Raw genomic sequence first — 18,104 nt, forward strand, 5'->3', positions numbered from 1 at the left:
AGAGGGAACTGAGGTATGCTGAAAGCATGAGCTGAGTTGTAGAGGTGAGCAATTCATTTGGGACCTTGTGGAGGAGCTATAGAGGACGGGAATCATAGAATCATTAGGGTTGGAAAAGACCTCCAAGATCTTCTGGTCCAGCCATCGCCCTACTACCAATGTCACCCACTAAACCATGTCCCTAAGCACCATGTCCAACCTTTCCTTGAACACCCCCAGGGACGGTGACTCCACCACCTCCCTGGGCAACCCGTCCCAGTGCCTGACCATTCTTTCTGAGAAGAAATGTCTCCTCATTTCCAACCTGAACCTCCCCTGGTGCAACTTGAGGCCATTCCCTCTAGTCCTATCACTGGTTCCCTGCGAGAAGAGGCCAACCCCCAGCTCCCCACACCTTCCTTTCAGGTAGCTGTAGAGAGCAATAAGGTCTGCCCTGAGTTTCCTCTTCTCCAGACCAAACAACCCCAGCTCCCTCAGCCACTCCTCACAGGACTTGTGTTCCAGGCCCCTCACCAGCTTCGTAGCTCTTCTCTGGACACGCTCCAGGGCCTCGATGTCCTTCTTGTAGTGAGGGGCCCAAAGCTGAGCACAGTGCTCGAGGTGCGGCCTCACCAGAGCAGAGCACATGGGGACGATCACCTCCCTGCTCCTGCTGGCTGCACTATTCCTGACACAAGCCAGGATGCCATTGGCCTTCTTGGCCACCTGGGCACACTGCTGGCTCATGTTCAGGTGAGCATCAATCAGCAACCCCAGATCCTTTTCCTCTGCACAGCTTTCCAGCCACTCTGCCCCAAGCCTGTAGGGCTGCATGGGGTTGTTGGGGCCAAAGTGCAGGACCCAGCACAGCACTTGGCCTTGTTGAACCTCATCCCCTTGGCCTCTGCCCATCAACCCATCAACCCATCAAATTATCTGTAACAACAGTGTAGATTTATAGACAGTTCCTTAAAAAGGCAATTGTTTAAATATTAAAGTATGATACAGCGGCATTGAAAGGACTTTTTTTTTTTTTTAAAGGACTAGTGTTTGTAAAGGGAAGAAAAGATCAGAAGAGAATATTAAATATACAGAGCCAAAGGTGATCACTTACAGCAACAGTCTCATAGAAAAAGTCCCTCTGCTATAGGGAGTATCACACATATTATGAGAAGCTGGAGCAGAGACCAACTACTACAACTTGCAGGTAATCTGAAATAATTCTCTGGAGGTGTTAGTTATGTTGCATAAGAATGTGAGTGATACCAGAGTCTGGAGATCAGCTGCCTCTGTATGGTGAATAGGACAAGGACTGGTGGTCTTAAATTGCCATGAGAAGAATTCAAGTTACGCACAAAGAAAATGAATGTTTTTAACTGCTGTCTAGAAGTGCCCTGGAATGAGCCATCTGTAGAGGTCTTGTATTCTGTAGCCTGCAGCCTTGCTTCACTCAGGTATGTTTAAGTGTAGACGTAATTACATACCTTTGAAGTCTGACCAGTTACTGACATCGGTGTGTTAAAACCTGAGTGGAAAGGCAAATGATTTTTGGATTCTCTTCTCTGGCATTCAGATTTTAGTTTCCCCCTAGAATGTGATTATTCTATGCCAGCAGAACTGTTCTGGTTCCTTTTCCAGGAAATTTTATATATTTATATAAAATCTTTCTCTGTGTAGCCCGAGATTATGTTTAGCTGTACAGCTGCTTTTACATTTTTGTTGTAGCATGCTAATTTATACCTACAAAACCATCTTCCTCTATAAAAAACTTCCTTCTCTTCTCCTGCTTTATTTGTATTGGCTTTTGGGGTCACCTGAATTGAACGAACATGCCTCTCAAAGCTTCCTGTTGACAACGTGTCTCCAGACAGTTTATCTTTAGACAAACCAGCATCCCTAGGTGGATCACCAAGTTTTATTCCAGTGTGGAGTCAGAAGTCTTGTGCTGTTAGACAGTGAAATGGGCTTTGCTCTTTGTTAACTATTTCTGGGCCTGACTTGCTTGTCCTTTATAAAGGAATGATAAACTGATAGATCTGAAAGCGAGAACGGAGCCGGTGTCCTCCATTAAGCCTCAAGAACCGGGGGCAAAACATTTCATCCAGCTGCTCTTACAGGGAACCTGGCAACCTTTCTTTACTTATAACCTGATCTTCATGGAAAAAAAAAAAAAAAAAAAAAAGGAGTCTTAGTTATATGACCTTAAAAGGAGAGAAATCACAACATTTTCTGATGCATCAGATCTCATGGGATCTTGCTGTTAACAATCTTGCAACTTATTTCTCAGTTGACCTCTCCCAACTTTTATTTCAACCATAATTATTTCTAAAGACAAGGCATTGAATTTAAAAAAAAAAAAAAAAAAGAAGAAGAAGAAAAAAAAAAAAGTTGATTGCTCAATCTCCAGTCTCTTAACAAAAAAGAGCCACTCAGAGCCACCGCAAAATAGTTACAGGGGTATGCCCCAAGTCTTCTGCAGCTCCTCCAGTCTCATCTCCCCTGACTTTCATACAGGCTGGGAGGACCAGGAACATGGAGGAAGGCTTTCAGGAGCAGAAGTTACAAGAGAAATAATTTGCCCTTTGTTATCCCCTTTGCCTAAGGAAAACGGGGTGGAAACTTGATGTTAGGCAGAGGCACAGCAATGAATCAGTGTGTAAAAAAACATGGGAACTGTCCTGTGTAACCAGGCACACTATTTTTCCCCTAGAAAAACTCTGAAGGCAGTATTAATGCTAGTACAGAAATGCAGACACTTAGAGTTCAGTTTTCAAAATCAGGTTCTTAATTCAGCAATTAAACACCTGCACACTGATTAGTGATTCAGAGAGCCTGTCGGCGCTTACCTTTTTCAGTGGGTGTCAAGTGCCAATTTTAGGTCTAAGTGCAGATGTAGGTGCATGCACAGAGGGTTTCAAGATTGGAAACCAGGCTTTTAACAACAACAGGTTCATCTGCCTGTGCCTCCTCTGCACTGCACAGTAAAATCAGCTGAGCATAAACGTGGAGGCGAGGAATAAGGAGCACGAACCAGCTAATAGTTGCTGTTATGAATCTGTCAGACGATGACTTGCTGCCTGACAAGGAAAATACTGTTCTGCTAAACGGGGCAGCAGGCTCTTCAGCTCCCAATTTATGGCATTTCCCTGCTTTGCTTCCTTTTGATTTCTGAACTATTTTCCAGTGCCTTCACCTGGAGATCAATCACGTTGTTTCACAGAGTGTGGCACCTTTTGAACCCAAAGAGGCTGGCCAGTGTTTGACTCCCTCCCTCTCCAATGGGGTAGAGGCATTACATTAGGAGGCAGCAAGGTATTCTACGCATTGAATAACAAAGGCTCCTTGCCTTAGCCTGAATGAACAGAGGAAAAGAGTGTAAGAAAAGACAAGTTGCAGAATGAGACGTTGAAGGTAGCAGGGCAAACACTGCACCTGTCATCAACTTTTTCCCTGATCTGGGGACAGATGGCCTACCATTTCTAGTCTGTGCTTTCAGATCCCCTAGGAGATGTGATCATGTATTTTCTTTAAATTCAGGCTGACATGTTGATAGTGTGAGTCACGTATATCACAGAAGTGAGGTATGGATTTCTGCCTTAAACCCGGAAAGAAAGACGGCCTTGTCAGCCTCACAGTAATATCTGCTGGAATGTTTCTTGGGTGGAGGAAAGAAATCAGTTTGGGTTTGTGAAAGGAGTCTGTATTTCTGCACATACACAGCCAGACGCTGGCTGAGACAAAGCAGCTTGCTTTTGAATTCTGTATATAAGGCTCAGGGCAGAGACAAAATGCCGTGAACGTACTTGTGCAGGACCTGGAGGGGCCGCATTGCAGAAGAAATACCAAGAAACTAGCCTGACCTGCTATAAAAATAAAATAAAATAAAATAAAAATTTAAAATGCCAGTAAGGGAAGACAGCTCTTCTCCACATAAAACTCAATGAAAGACCATTCTCAACCAGAGCAAGGGTCCTCATTGGAATTGAGAGACTCAATTTTGTGCATGAAAAAAACAAATTTCCTTCAGTCTCAGAAGGCAGAGAAAGTACTCTGGCAATGTGCTGTCAAAAAGCAGCATGACCCCAGTCTCTGGCTCCCCGTGGGTGGGAGAAGGATGTGGAGAGTTATTGGGTTTGCTGCAATGAAAAGGAGGGATGCCTCTTCCCAAGTAAGAGCGCTGCAGGCTGAACTGGCTTTTTGGAGATCTTCCTGAGTTAGCCCCAGCCTTAGCACAGATGGTTACATAGTGCTGTGCTAGGGAGACTGTCACATCAGGAAGAAAATGTTGCTTGGGCTCTCTGGGCAGCTGTAGCTCTAGCAGTAGAGTCTTAAGACCTCTTCTGCAGGTTGCAAAGACTGCTGTCCTGTAGGTCCTGGGCCCTTGCTTAGTTTAAAAGAGAAGTTTGAATACCATGATTTTGAGTTTGAATAGCTGATATTCATAAGTTGATCAGCAGCATTATCAAAGCAACATCTAGAGCATAGAATCAGTCCATGGCAGAGCCAGCAGACCTTCAGTTATGCTTAGCAATTCTATTTTATTGCACTTCCTTTTTGTCTTGACTGTTCCCTACCTCTACTTCAAGTTTTGGCCCTAGCTGCTTGGATGAAGAGCAGTCTGACATGACAGCAGGCACCTAAAGCTGATGGGGACCAAAATATTAATTTTACCAAAAAAAAAAAAATAGACTTGGAATCGGTAGGAAGAGGTTTACGATTATTATCAGTATCTCAGTAATGCCAAAAAATGCTCTTGCCAACAAGAGAGCCCCAAGATTCCCAGTATTGTTACACGTGTATTGTACAAGCACTCCCTCTCTGCAAAGAGTTTGTGCTCAAAGCAGGAGAGAGTGGGAGAGGAGGAGGAGAGAGACTGATTTATGAAGGATCACTGCAGTGCTAGAACATTTGTTTCTGTTTGAACCCAGGTCTCCTTTCCAGATTGTGTAACTTTTTCTACAAAAAACATCACCCCCTTGTCCTGTGTTGTGCTGGTGCTGCTAAGCATCGTAGATGCTCTTTTATTAGGGGCTGTTGTTGCAACAAAACTTTAATGATTCAGTTGCTGGAAAATTTTATTTTTTTTTAAAGGTAAAATATGTTAAAAAAAAAGTAAAAAAAAAAAAGTAAAAAAAAATGTAAAAAAAAAAGCCCTCAGTTCTTAGACTGCTTGTTAAATCCCACTATAGCTAAATAACATCTGGCTTTCTATAAATACAGCAAGCTAGTCATTAACAGTGGGACTATTCACTGTTTACAGAGCTGCATTTGAAAAGAACTGAAATGCAAAGTATTCATTGAAGTCTGCAGAGCATCTGCCTGTGATAGACTTTTGATAAACCCAGCCTTGCACTCCAGTCATCTTCATGTTCCAGCGTTTGGATCTCTTGTGTATGTCTTATTTCTGGAGTCACAGACATGTTACCGATGCAGGCAGCATGGGAATTTCTAATGTGCACAGAAATTTCTTGTGCGCAGAACAACCACCTTGGACTCACACTCGTATTTAGACATACACAGCTGGTCTATCAGTCCCAATCAGTCTTTTATCCAGGTAAAGCCCTTTGCTGCCTCAGGACAAATAAACACAAGTTGCGCGTTGCATTAGGGCTATTGCAGTAAGTGCTTTAAACCAGGCTTCTTTGCAGACACTGGAGGTAGTGAAGCCTGTTTTCTACCACCTCTCTCCTGTGCAGATATGCCAATGCTTAATAACGCTTATTAGGCATTTCCCCGGGGGCTAAGGAGAGGGAGGAATTTTTCCCTACCTACAACCCAACTCCATCACACACGTGTAGGATCTAAATGCCTGTGAGAGATCCATCCGTTGTGTTTAGGAACAAATGGCCAGAGAGGTTAAAAAACAACCTCTGAGTGGAAAGGCAAGATCACATAACTGCCCCTGCCAGAGGAAACCAGACTGGGTAGGAATGCTTGTGGCCAATGACACAAATGCGTGGTACTGAGGTGAACAGGGAGGTGAACAGGGACTCATTCCTTTCTCAGAGGAACTGCTACACTAGTGATATTTCCAAGCAGGATTCTCCACAGGAGGTCACACAGGAGGGCCAGAGGAACTGCTTTTTTATTGTGAGAAACACTGGAGAGCTGGCATAGTCCTGGTTGCTCTTGCAAAGTTATATTCACTTGTATCAAGCTGGGCAGCCACTGACACATGTTGCAGTAAGAAAATGGCATTTAAGGCATTGTAAAAGCTATTTCTAGCTATTTCCTCTTCGTTATAAATATACGCAGGGTTGGATCCTTGCCTGTTTCTGCCTGCTTTGTGTAACTCCCACCAACCTGACCACCTCTGCTGTATATCATTAGTGGTAGCTCCCTTGGGTACATGAATTGCTTTGCAAGGCTTTGGAGAAAGGATATGTCTGAGCTCTCCTCCACTAAAGGACTGAAGCACAGTGAAAATATGAAGTTCCTTTTTATTTATTTTTTAACAGTGTTACATGGCCATTCATGGTTTCCGAGTGTCATCTGACAACAACTAGTAATTCCAACTAGCAAGTGTATAAAGCCTGATAACTAAACATCCTTCAAGACTGTGCTGTCTCAGGGCCACAATCATCAGTATTGTGATGATGGTGCAAGGCAGAAAAAACCCTCTTTTGTCTGGGTGTAACTCCAGGTGATGTCTTTGCTAATGGTATGGGCTGTCCACATGGGGGAACTTGGAGGAATATGATCATGAAGTACCTCTCCTAGGTGGTATTGTGGCAGCATTGCCAGCCTTTCCACACACACCCCAACATACACACCCTGAAACCTTCTAAGGCTTTCAAGAAAGAGATGCTTAAAAACCTTCCTGGACAGAAATAGAAGTAGGAAAACAAAAGAGATTATTCCCACCCACAGACATCTTCATGACAGATCTCCTGGGCATGGGATACAGAAGTTGTGGAGATTGATGCTGCTTGAATCGCTGGTTTTACTACCTTCACTTAATAAGTGCTTCTTTTCTGTATTATACTTTCCTGGGGTCGTCACTGAAGATGCCATGAAACTTCTTAGTGACTTCAGTGATCTTGAGATCAGGTCAGCAGCTACAAAATACCCATAAAACGGACATCCCAATTCCATCTTAGGTAAGTCTGGAGGGTTTCACTGTCTCTGTGGGTGGATAGCAGGAAAATCTCATGCGTTGCTTTCTCTCTGGAACCTCTAAAGCAGAGGTATAAAGGGAGAACGTCCTCCTTTGTGTGTCAATCCAGCAAGGAAAAGTGGGACAGCTAGACATGGTCCTAGTCAAAGGTAGGTCAATGTATTTTTTTATCCTGTGCTTGACCTCATCTAGATCATGGACTTTGAACTTGATGAGATTTTTGGTGGAAAATATGCCTGGAACTATCAAACCAAGCTTGCATAGGCTGTCCTCTCCTATTACACCATGCTCAAGCAGGCAGATGCGATGTGGGCTGAATGCTTTGAAATACAGCTTGGTAGCAGCACGTGCTATAAAATATGCACTTCTTAAATACTGTCAGTAAATCAAGGAAAGCTGTCGGAAACTGGTGTAACTTTTGATGTTTAAAACAGTAATGGTCGAAGTTACTGCAGTTTTATGCATTTGAAAGGATGTTTTTCCTTTATTTTAATTTATTTATTGATTTATTTCACTGTCAGCATGCTCTATAATGGGAAGTTTCTGTCATCTTTAAAGTAAAACATGCTAAGGGAGATATATTAAACAGGATATTGGCATATTATGATAAAAAGCAGTAACAGAGGGTGTTTATGATGAGTTCCCTTCAGCCTGCGGGCTTATGTATGTATAGCACACAGGCAAAACATCTTGTTGAAACTTTCATGCAGTACATCTAGCCTATAGGGCAAGAAATGAGAAGTCACCAAATGAGGAAGGAGGAGGTCTGCTTCCTCAAATTAGGAGCAGGCAAAACCGTGGGGCACTCCCAGCCCTGGTTGATACAAATCTTTGGCTCTAGCATTACAAGAGAGCTGGAAAGAAAGCATAGCCACTTCACGAGATGTGCACCTGCAAACCACTTTGACTGCACCATTAACTGTTTGTAACTAACCTGAGACAAAACTGACACAATGCTGGACATCTTCCTGAGCTTAATAAATTCCTTTAAAAGAAGGAAGCCTGAAATATACATGCAGTGGAATAAAACACTGCAGGAAATACTCTTCAGTCTGAATTTAAAACATGGCCTGGAAGAAACGCTTTCATTTTATTGCTGGCAAAATATCTGGAATGACTTTAAAGTTCATTTTATCTGGTCTTTCTATAATATAAACTTTTAATTAGCCATAATCAACTTAAGTGGGGAGAAGTGTGTCCGAGCACCAACATGAAAAATGAGAGCTGCATCCCTAACCTATGCCAGCCTTAGGGAGGAGTTGACAGAGGCTGGTGAAAGTAGGTTTTGTAACATGAAATCGGGTGATTAGTAATTAACGTAGCTAATAAAATAAACCCCGAAATTGGTGCTTTATTGTGTTATAAGCACTTGCCACAATGCAAAATGGATGCTGAACTAACGCTGATTGCACTTTACTACTGGCGTGTGAGCCCAAGCTGCCAGAGGAAAGACTGCGTTTGGCTTCAGGAGTTCTAGGACCTGGCCAAAATAGCTGGAGCCATCTCCCCTAATGTTAGCCATCAACAGCAGGCAAGCTCCTGGGTATCCAGGCTCCCTCCACAGTTAATGTGAAGTGCAAGGCACCCCCACAGACTAGTTGGTGTACAGCCCAATCTACCCAGTTGTATGTAAATGGAGGCACAACTTGGATTTGGAAATAGATGGCTTTGTTTGGGTGGTAATACATGGAGCATGACTGGCCCATTCAGGTTGCTAACTCATTTTGCCCTTGCAGCAGGAATAAGAGAAGATCCATCCATAGCAGAGTTAGCAGTACAATGGAAACATTGCTTTTGATCCAAGTTCTGAGAGAAAATGTTCGAAGCGTCATGAGAATACATCCTTGTTTTATTCGTGCAGAGATGTGGCTCATCAAAATCTGCTTCAGAAGGCAAGGATCCTGGTGAGATATACAGTAGCCTAAGCCACATGCTATTATACATATGTGAGATTGTAGTTAAAACAGATTATGGAGGAAAATGAGCCGTACTTTCATTTGCAGTTCTTGTTAACTTTGCAGAGAGAAAATGGAAAGCCTGCACGATGCACTGCACAATCAGGCGAAGAAGGACAACGAGTGGTATCAGATCTGAAGGCACTTTCCCACCATCACAGAGCAACCCACTGCAGAGCTGCAGGGAGAATTCAGCAGGGGCAGAGCAGGGGGAAAGCAACCGGAAGAAAACTCAGCGTGAAAATCTGCACCACCCCCTGCCCCTTTTTCTTTTTAAACCTGTAGCTACTTGGCATAGTACTAGGAGCTTTTTCCGAAGGATTGTTGTTATAAATAGTGCTCTGTGTTACAGCCTTCACATATGACAGCGTGTGTCTGCAGACAGTAAAGTGTGTCTCTGCTTATCGCCTCCCTTTCCTACCTTGGTTCATCACCTTAATTTGCAACTGCTACCTGAGAGCTGACAGCTTCCAATTACAGTCACATTTGCAATGCCAATAGAAAACATCAGGGCCCGGTTTTCAAGGATTTGATCTATTCTTTTCTGAACAAGTTTTCTCCTACAATCCACTCAACAGCTTGTTTTTGAGATTGTGATCTTTTTCACAGATGTGGTTTGAACTACTAAATAATATAGTTTAGTGTAGCCTGTGTGGAACCAATGCAATCCACATTAAAAGGGTTACATACGGTTTCTGGAGATCTCAGCTGTTACTCTGAATGCCCTATGCATTAAAATAAAACAAGATTTTGGAACTGGAGTATTTCCACTCCAAAAAGGGCAAATGGGAATTAGTCCATGGGTATGAATGGGAGTCATTGAGTAAACAATTAAATGTAACTATGGGAAAATATCTCCAGCTGAAGTCTTGCTTCTTGCACATGCTTTTCCCTATTAGCAACCAGATGGTTGAAGAAGGGACCTCAGTTTACACCCTTGGATCAGAGGTCATGACCCATTACTTCGTATTACTTCACAGGATTAAATAGAATTTCTTTGTGGACTTAAATAGGGACAAGTCACAAGTGTATGTCTTTCTGCTCTGTTGGGATTTGAATGCAAATAGATCCCGCTTTTTAATCTCACAATCACTTTCAAAATGCAGTATAAAGAGTAATTCTGTCCCTGCTTTCAAAGAAATTAATATTTTTTTTGTGGTATAAGAGGCTGAGAAGAAAGCAGGAAGGGACTGGTGGGGCTATGTGGTCTAGCAGTCACCTACCCCCAGCAGCTCTCTTTTGTAGCTGTAGTTAATAGCTAGATTAAAACTCGTTTGGCTTCTTGTTCCGCTAATCATCATAGGGAATTGCTCCTAGCCCTGAGGATACATCCTGCTGGAAGCGGTGAGTACAGTAGCACTTCTCCAGCCCTGTAAGCACAGTGCAGCCAGATCAAATGAGGTGATCCAGGTGGCAGTCACACTGTAGCTGCTAGATGGATTTTGGCATGGGCAGGACTACGTAAGCATGCCGTAGCCCCGTTGCCCAAGTTCAGTATCAATACCCCTGAAGTTTTACAGTCAGGTACTGGAAAGTACACAAGAAACTGATTTTCAATATGCAGGAAAGAATAGCTGCATCTTTTTGTCTCCATGGTGGCTAAGCAGTGAGACAAGTGGAGATGCCTTCCTTGGGGTACTGGATCTCTGAGGTAGAAGAGAAGGCTCTGCAGAGGGTGGCACCAGCTCCTTTGTGTTGCTTTTGAGATGAATATTTTCCTCCACAGTGAGGCTGGGGCTGTCACAAGATGCACTGCACAGGTATTTGCTGTTTCCCATCTAAATGTCATGCAGCGCAGATAAATAACAAGCAGAGACACCTGTGCCTGCACTTCAGCTGATCACTCCTAATTATGTGACACATTTAGGTGGGCCAAAACATACTAAAACAACCACTTAAAAAGGAAACTGGTTAGACTTGTGTGACTGACTTGCTGATAAAATTGCCGTGCACTCGATACATTGTGGAAGATCCTGGGGCACCAGTTGGATTTAAGCCTGATCCTCTTTTCCCTTGCACTGATGCAAGTTAGGAATGACCCCCTTCAGTCAGTGCCCATGTATAGCCACACACATGGAGGCAGGGAGGAGGTAACGCATTAGAGGTGGGTATGAAGCCAAATTGTGTGTGAAGAGACCAGTAGTTATGTTGAGTTTGCTTGTTGCTGTTGCACAGCATCACAGGCTGCAGAAAGCTCAGGATGAGGAGCGTACATCTTGGGCATCGCTGCCCCATTCGCGTGTCTGACTATCTACACACTGCTGTTGTTGGGCTGTGAAGGATGAAGGGCATGGAAAGAACAAAGAATACTTTAAGCAAAATGCCTTAAAAAAATATTGCTGTGTTACCTGGCAGGATGAAGTACTGTGTCTTCCTTTACAAGCCATGGAGACAAGATAAAAATAAACTATGAATGCAGCCCTCTGAAATTGTTGGAAGCCGCAAAATGCAAACAAACACGCAGAACTAGGAGAAATAAAATATCACAAATGTATGAAAGAACGGTTTACTAAAGCACCTTTGTTCTTGCCCGCACACAATGAATTGCTGTCCTTTCTCAGAGAAGCAGCAAGGAAGTAGGAGCACGAGAGAGACCGTTACAGAAACTGCGGGAGGGGAGAGAGAAAGGGACACCAATTTTGCAGAAGAGATTTATCACACTTCCTAGCAATTTATGGGCGAAGGAACTCTGTGAGGGTTTCAGTATGCACTATTGTCATAATTTCTGCATGTGCTTTTACCCATGCTGCTGAGCATCCGGTTGTGCCAACATGTTTCGCACCGCCTTACAGCCCTTTATGAATCATGCCCGCACTGCACAGGGTTTGTTTTGAAGAGCTATGCTATCTAATGAGAACTTCGCCCATCTTCAGCATGGTGTGATTACTTGTGGGAAAAGAAGCAGTTATGTATGAAATGGATGAATGACATAAGCAACTTCTTTTTAACGGGCTCTTTTGGCTCTTCTTCCCTTGATACTTTGCATCATCCTGTGCCTGCTTTCCTCACTCATTCCATTGTAAAAGGGTTGATCTCAAAAGAGCAAATACCACTTTGAAAGTTTTTTTTTGAAATCATTAGTGACTGACAGGGAGACAACTTAATAGTGGGAGATGAAACTGGGACACTGGAGATAAGAAATTAATAGGGGAGTTAGTCACATACACAAAACAGCACTGAGATAGGCAGATGTAAAACAGCTCTTTGATATCCTGGATGGCTTTCTGGAATGTCTGTAGTGAACAAAGCCTTTTCTGAACATCAGCAAGAATAGCTCTGTGACCAAAGTCTACCGATGACTGTCACAAATGTAGGTTGCTGTTGGCTCCCAGGCTATATATATGAACTAGCTGGCTGTAGCTGGATAGAAAAGGTGCTTATATTCATGTCACTGAATTATAGAGAACTCCAGTACATTGAAGCCCACAAGATCAGTGCTAGAGGAAGATAAAGGACATAAAAAGTACAATTATTTCACAGCAGAACTCCAGTGTTGTCACCCTGCTATCTTCTCTTGAAAATACTGTTGGCAATGAACTTTTAGATGTGGTCTTTGAGGTCAGTGGCATCATCGGTTTCATTAAAAGGGGCTGCAAGTACAACATGGGTGTGTGTATTTTAAGCACAGTGTTACATGTTTGAAACAAGAGCTTCAAGGAAGCAAAGTATCTGCTGAACTTGAAGGAGAGATAGAGGACTTCTGAATCACTTGTGTTTGCACAGAGGAAAAGTCTGTCACATCCCTGATATGCCAGAGTTTTGTTGTGTTTTTCTTTCTTCTCCATTTAGAGATGGTTTGAGCTATTCCAGGATGTCCCAGGCTTTCCATGGGGAAGTCCATTGCTCAGACCATTGCTCTGGGAGTTCTAAATCATGGGTTAAAACACAGCAGTGTGCTCTTCATAGGCTCGTTGCTGTAAGTGGCAGGTGGAAAAGGGGAGATGCTGGCTCTGGGCTGAAGGACCCATGAAACAGCTCTTAGGACACAAAGTGCAAGTCAGCTCCAAGCTCACAAGTTGCAAAAAAAAAAAAGTAATAAAAAAATAGGGGGGAGGTAGGCCTTTGAATCTGTAAATTAGAAGTGAAGCACAGCAGGAGGAATTGCTGCCTAAAAGCAGATGACTCTTTAATGGCCATATTCACCCAGTTATTTAGATGCCTAACTCTATTAATTTAAAAGGACTTGGCTTGCTGTTTTATTTCTTTTTTAAATTATTATTTATTATATTAATTTCTCACCTGTGCAAAGAGGGAATAATACCTCTCCATTGCTTCACAGAGGTGGGAGGCTCAGGTAGAGTGCTGAGAAAAGGACAGAGCAAGTGTATTGCATATCAACAAGTGGGTGAGCTGTCATGCTGATTTTAGGGCAGAAGTTTAAGGATCTAGTCCATGTGCAAGATGAAGAAAACAATTTAGATTGAGTTACTACATGTTCATCTGCTGTTTGTGGCTCAAACCAGAATTGGATGTATATGCTCAAATATAAGGTAGTTGCTGTTAATTTTTTCATACTTTAGAGGTTATAATTTCTCATATGGTTTATCTTCATACAGCTGACCTTACTACCTCTATGCCATAATATGTCATGGTTTATTGGTATCCTCAAAATTTAACTCATTAAAATGCATATTGCCACTGTTTTCCATCTATCTCTGACAGACAAGCCAAACACAAAATCAATCCAGACTCACCCCATGTGTGTCTCTGAAGTCTTTCTCTAGGTGCCATCACTAAGTTAATGACAAAAGCCACCTGGTTTTCCTTCGCTTCACTCAGGGCCATACAAAGAAAAAGATACTGGCAGAGAACTTCAACCATCACAAGTGCTACTTTAGCAATTTTAGTTGCTTTCAGTAACCTTTGATTAGTCTTCCCTTTTGCTGAGATCAGTAGCTCACCTATTTCTTTGCACTGCAGCTAGCCTTAGACTTTGGAATACCCTTGAGAGAGCAAGGCCAAGCTGGTGTTTAGTACTGTTAACCCAGGAGCTAGTAGAATGATGTGTAGGAACCTTCCTACATTGCAATATACTTTTTTTTTTAATTATTATTATTGTTATTTTTTGTGTGTGCTTTCGCAGGCTTGGTGTGTTTCTGCCTTCTTTCAAAGCATCAGGTGCTGTTTTTGTTAAAGGAAGGCTACTGGCATCGTCGGACTTTTGAATTAGGTATGACAAATTCTGCGTGTTGTAAAAGCAAATTGCACTGGGGTAAGGAACAATATTGTATTTGCTATTCCAGGCTTCACATTTTTTCCCACCCCCTGGTTTTACTTTATTGATGCCTGCACAGCTGCTCTTGATGCCTGCCCCTGTAGAAGAATTATTCTGTATTTCATCTGAGCTTTGCGATGCTAAGGAATAATTTGGAGGCTAACCTGGAAGCTCTCAGCATCAGTTATGCCTTTACTTCTGAAATACAGCTGCCTGTGAATGGTCATGTGTGTGGATTTTTTTTTTTTTACTGCTAATTGGAAAAGAATCTCTTGTGGTTGTTAATTAACACTGCTCCAGATTTACCATGATATGAGCAGCATAGCCTGAGGATGATTTTAACCCCTTGCTCTTCTGGAAGCATTTTAAATTACTTAGTCTTGTTCAAGTGTGTAGGGTGACTTGTTGGCTGGGCTTTTCAAAGGACAGGCCCGTTGGTGGGGGCTGCTGCCCCAGTGCCACTGAAATCCAACAGGATTTTGGTATTGCTCATCCCTGGGGTCAGACTCTGATTATTGCAGTAATGGGTAGCAATTACCAGGCTTGCAGTAAGTTGCAGAGGTCTATCATCTGAGAGTCTTGATTGCCCAGAGCAAGAATGAATTGCATTTTTTGACCCATTAGTGATCTCCAATTTTATGCGGAGTATTGCTGCTTAATTCACTTATTGAGGTTAATATTGGAAAGCTTCGCTTACTCTGAATACTTTTCCTTGTAACATTTGCAATTAACAACAGAGCAGTAGAGAGAAATGAAAGATCAATAAATCCTCTCTTATCTTTTAATATCCACCTTGTCAGGTGAAATTCTTTTCCCTGAAAGGGCCACAGTGTTGGGTTCGTTCTGATGATGGATTTTTGAGGCTGCCTGGCAACTTTCCATCACTTGTATGTCAGATTTGATCACTAATTCCAACCTAAGCAAAGGTTAATGGAGGACTGTTATGTGTGTAATCATGCCTCATTGAGAAAAGGGGTCAAATACGTTTATAGGGATGAATCTCTATTGATTGTTAGGAGTATCTAAAATAATTGGACTCAGACAATCAGATTATACAGTTATGATTATGAGATATGGTTATGTGGGGCAATTTACATACTCAACACATGGATTGCATCTGATCCAGGTCCCTTTTGGTTTCAGTATGCTGAATTTTTGCTCATGTTCTTGTCAAAGTTGAGAGTAATTAGAACAAGTTTTAGGCACTGGTACATAAAATTACATAAAAATTCATACAGTAGTATGCAATTCCCAGTGACTGTATGGAGAAATGTGTTTTCCCTTGTGAGGGTGTGAATAAACTGAGTGTAACATCCTGAAGAGGATGAGGTCAGACTGTGTCACAGTGAGAATTAAGATGTCCCTCTTACCTGAGATACCCGAAATGCGTGAGTCATTCTTCTGTCCTCATAACTGTTTGCTGGAGAGAGGTGGGAAACAAAACAGATAAATAAAAATAAATATGCAGAAACAGCTTACCACTTGGAAAGCAGAGACCTAGGCTTTTATTCACCAGAGTTAACCTTTGGAAACTTACACCCTTTACAGGGATCCCTACATATTGCTTCATTCATTTAGCTTTGGGGTCCTCCCAGCCAGGAGGTTGCTTTTACAGTGCAGGAAGGGACATAAAATATATCTCTCCAAACTGTTGACATCAAAGAATAAAAATGCAGAGAACCCAAAATGAGTTATTTTTGAAATTTTGTCATTCTTGCCCTGTTATCCTGATTCCCTGTGGACCAGCTCACTGTTTCAAACAGTAGCAGTTTGCAGCATCGAATCCAGGTTTAAAATGTGTTGTGCTGCAGGGATGTATTCAGAGCTGACGTCCTGGGGCAGCAAACAAAATACTCTTGCTCTGCCTTAACAAACAACCCAGAAATTCATCTTGCCATGACTTTCAAGCAAGCAGCCAAATTGTATGTTAACAAATCTGTTTCTGTTTAAATTGTTCTTCAGAATACTGACTTCCCCCTACTTTGGAGGTTATACTATGAGAAACACATTTGTACACTCCTGCTAAGCTGCAGGCATTACCATTTCTTACCAAGTGAATGCATGTGCCATAACTCAAGACATCATCAGCTGGAAAATCTGTTCTGTTAGTTAAAACAAGGGGGGAAAATACATTTTGAAATATTTTAGCAAAATGCTTTAAGACAAATCAGCAGTCTAGTGATTTTTTGTCCTGTATGTCTTGAATATTGTAAGAATGGTCATGCTGGGACAGACGTTGGGTCCATGTGGCCCAGTATCCCATTTTCAAACAAGATGTGGTAAGAGGAAGAAGAACAAGGCTTGCATACAGTAATATCTCCCAGCAAGTACACTCACAAATAAGACCAAAAGCCAGAAGTTTTGTCAAGATCTTGTGGTTTAATAGCCTTAACTTTATTGTAGTCAATACCACATGACAAAAGCTGAGTTGCTGTACACATGTTTTCCAAGGAGCTTCCATTACCACATGAAGTTTTTTAAAAAAATGAAAAACTCACAAAGCTGGCTGAGAGCCAGACTCCAAGTTCATAGCTATCAAAAGAAAGACAGCATGAAGCAATGTGAGCTTTGGGGTCAGGGAAGGGGAAAACAAGTTTCATGTTGTATTTTTTAATTGGCATTACCGTCATCAGTCCTGCTGGTGCAATTTGGAGGTGAATAGCTCACTTATTCCTGTCATCCAAGCACTTTTTTCAAAATCCAGACTTGCAGACTTAATTGTAACATGCCATCCTCTCGAATGCACAGTGCATCAAAGGGTACTGGGGCAACCGCAGACCGTGAGCACTGGGAGTTGGATGTTCTGCTTCAGCAAACGGTAGTGAAAAGGTTAAGGCTGTTGACATTTAAATGTTATTAATTACATCTTAAAAACCTCGCAGACCATTTTCCTTAGGTGAGAGCTTGGATGCTGTAACAATTAGGATATCCACCGGGAGATCTCGGCGATGTTTGGGCTTCCCCCGTGCACCAATTACCACTAGCCTTGGGCACACGCTTTAAGACTACTGTAAAAGCTACCACTGGGTAAGGAAAATCACACTGTTGAAACCTTCCTTCTCTCTCCCTTTTTTGGTTTGCAAAATGTTTTACTAACATTTGCAAATTACCTTATTCATCCAGTAAAGGTTTACATACTGGTTGTACAGATGGGCGAATAAAGGGGAGGGAGGGAGGGATGGACTCTTGCCATCCACTTGCAGATCCACTTTACACCATTTCAGCCCTACTGACCAAGTGCTATTGGAAAGGGCTAAAAGCCCTCACTGGTTGTTTCTCAGCAGCTTTTCTTGTACAATATCTCAAGTGTTTGTGTGAGAAGCAATTGAGGTCGCACCTACACTGGCAATTAGAAATTGATTTTCAAACTGTCTGTGAGCAGGGGCTTGCCAACACTCTTTAATGCAACCTCCTCCCATGCTACTGAGCTCCTGGATGGCTTGTTCATCTTTGTGCTCCCACAACCTGCAACCTCTTTGGAGCTAACAAAGGAGAGGGCTTAAGGGTTATAGGCTCAGGCCCACAGAGTCAGCTGGCAGGCCTCTTGCTACATGCTTTCCTCCCTGCATTGTCTGTGCATAAAGATAAACCTAAGGAAGAATGTGTGTTGAGCACAGACTGTTTCCTTCAAGACCCCTGGAAGAGGTTCTAGGGCTGCACTAAAGGAAAAACAAACAAAAAACCTTGCACAGTGCAACTAGCTTTGTAGAGAGCATGCATGCATGCAGGGGCATGGGCTGTGACATTACGGCTTGCTCCAGGCTCACAAAGGTACTTCTAGCAAGCATCCATGGCTTGGGTTCATGAGTCAGTGTGTATTTTTTAATTAAATACTACT

At 42.5% G+C, this 18,104-nt stretch overlaps 1 protein-coding gene and 1 long non-coding RNA gene across 7 annotated transcripts in view; one reads left to right on the top strand and one right to left on the bottom strand.

The window, feature by feature from the left end:
• The window catches only part of LOC308195078, a 33,232-nt gene extending 15,800 nt beyond the window's left edge, over positions 1-17,432 (top strand). For 4 of the 6 annotated variants that reach the window (XR_013951241.1, XR_013951243.1, XR_013951244.1 and 1 more), the window contains 3 exons: positions 1,021-1,186; positions 6,987-7,079; positions 8,833-14,109. This is a non-coding gene — a long non-coding RNA (uncharacterized lncRNA). Of the gene's footprint in view, positions 1-1,020; positions 1,187-6,986; positions 7,080-8,832; positions 14,110-14,134; positions 14,222-17,148 lie in introns of those variants that run through there. The other 2 variants (XR_013951240.1, XR_013951242.1) reach the window with 2 other exon arrangements.
• The window catches only part of LOC308195067 (uncharacterized protein), a 1,623,621-nt gene that overhangs the window by 1,185,317 nt on the left and 420,200 nt on the right, over positions 1-18,104 (bottom strand). The gene's annotated exons all lie outside the window — the stretch shown is intronic.

This window comes from Anser brachyrhynchus, assembly GCF_964034855.1.
Source record: "Anser brachyrhynchus genome assembly, chromosome: 4".
NCBI classification, from domain to species: domain Eukaryota; kingdom Metazoa; phylum Chordata; class Aves; order Anseriformes; family Anatidae; genus Anser; species Anser brachyrhynchus.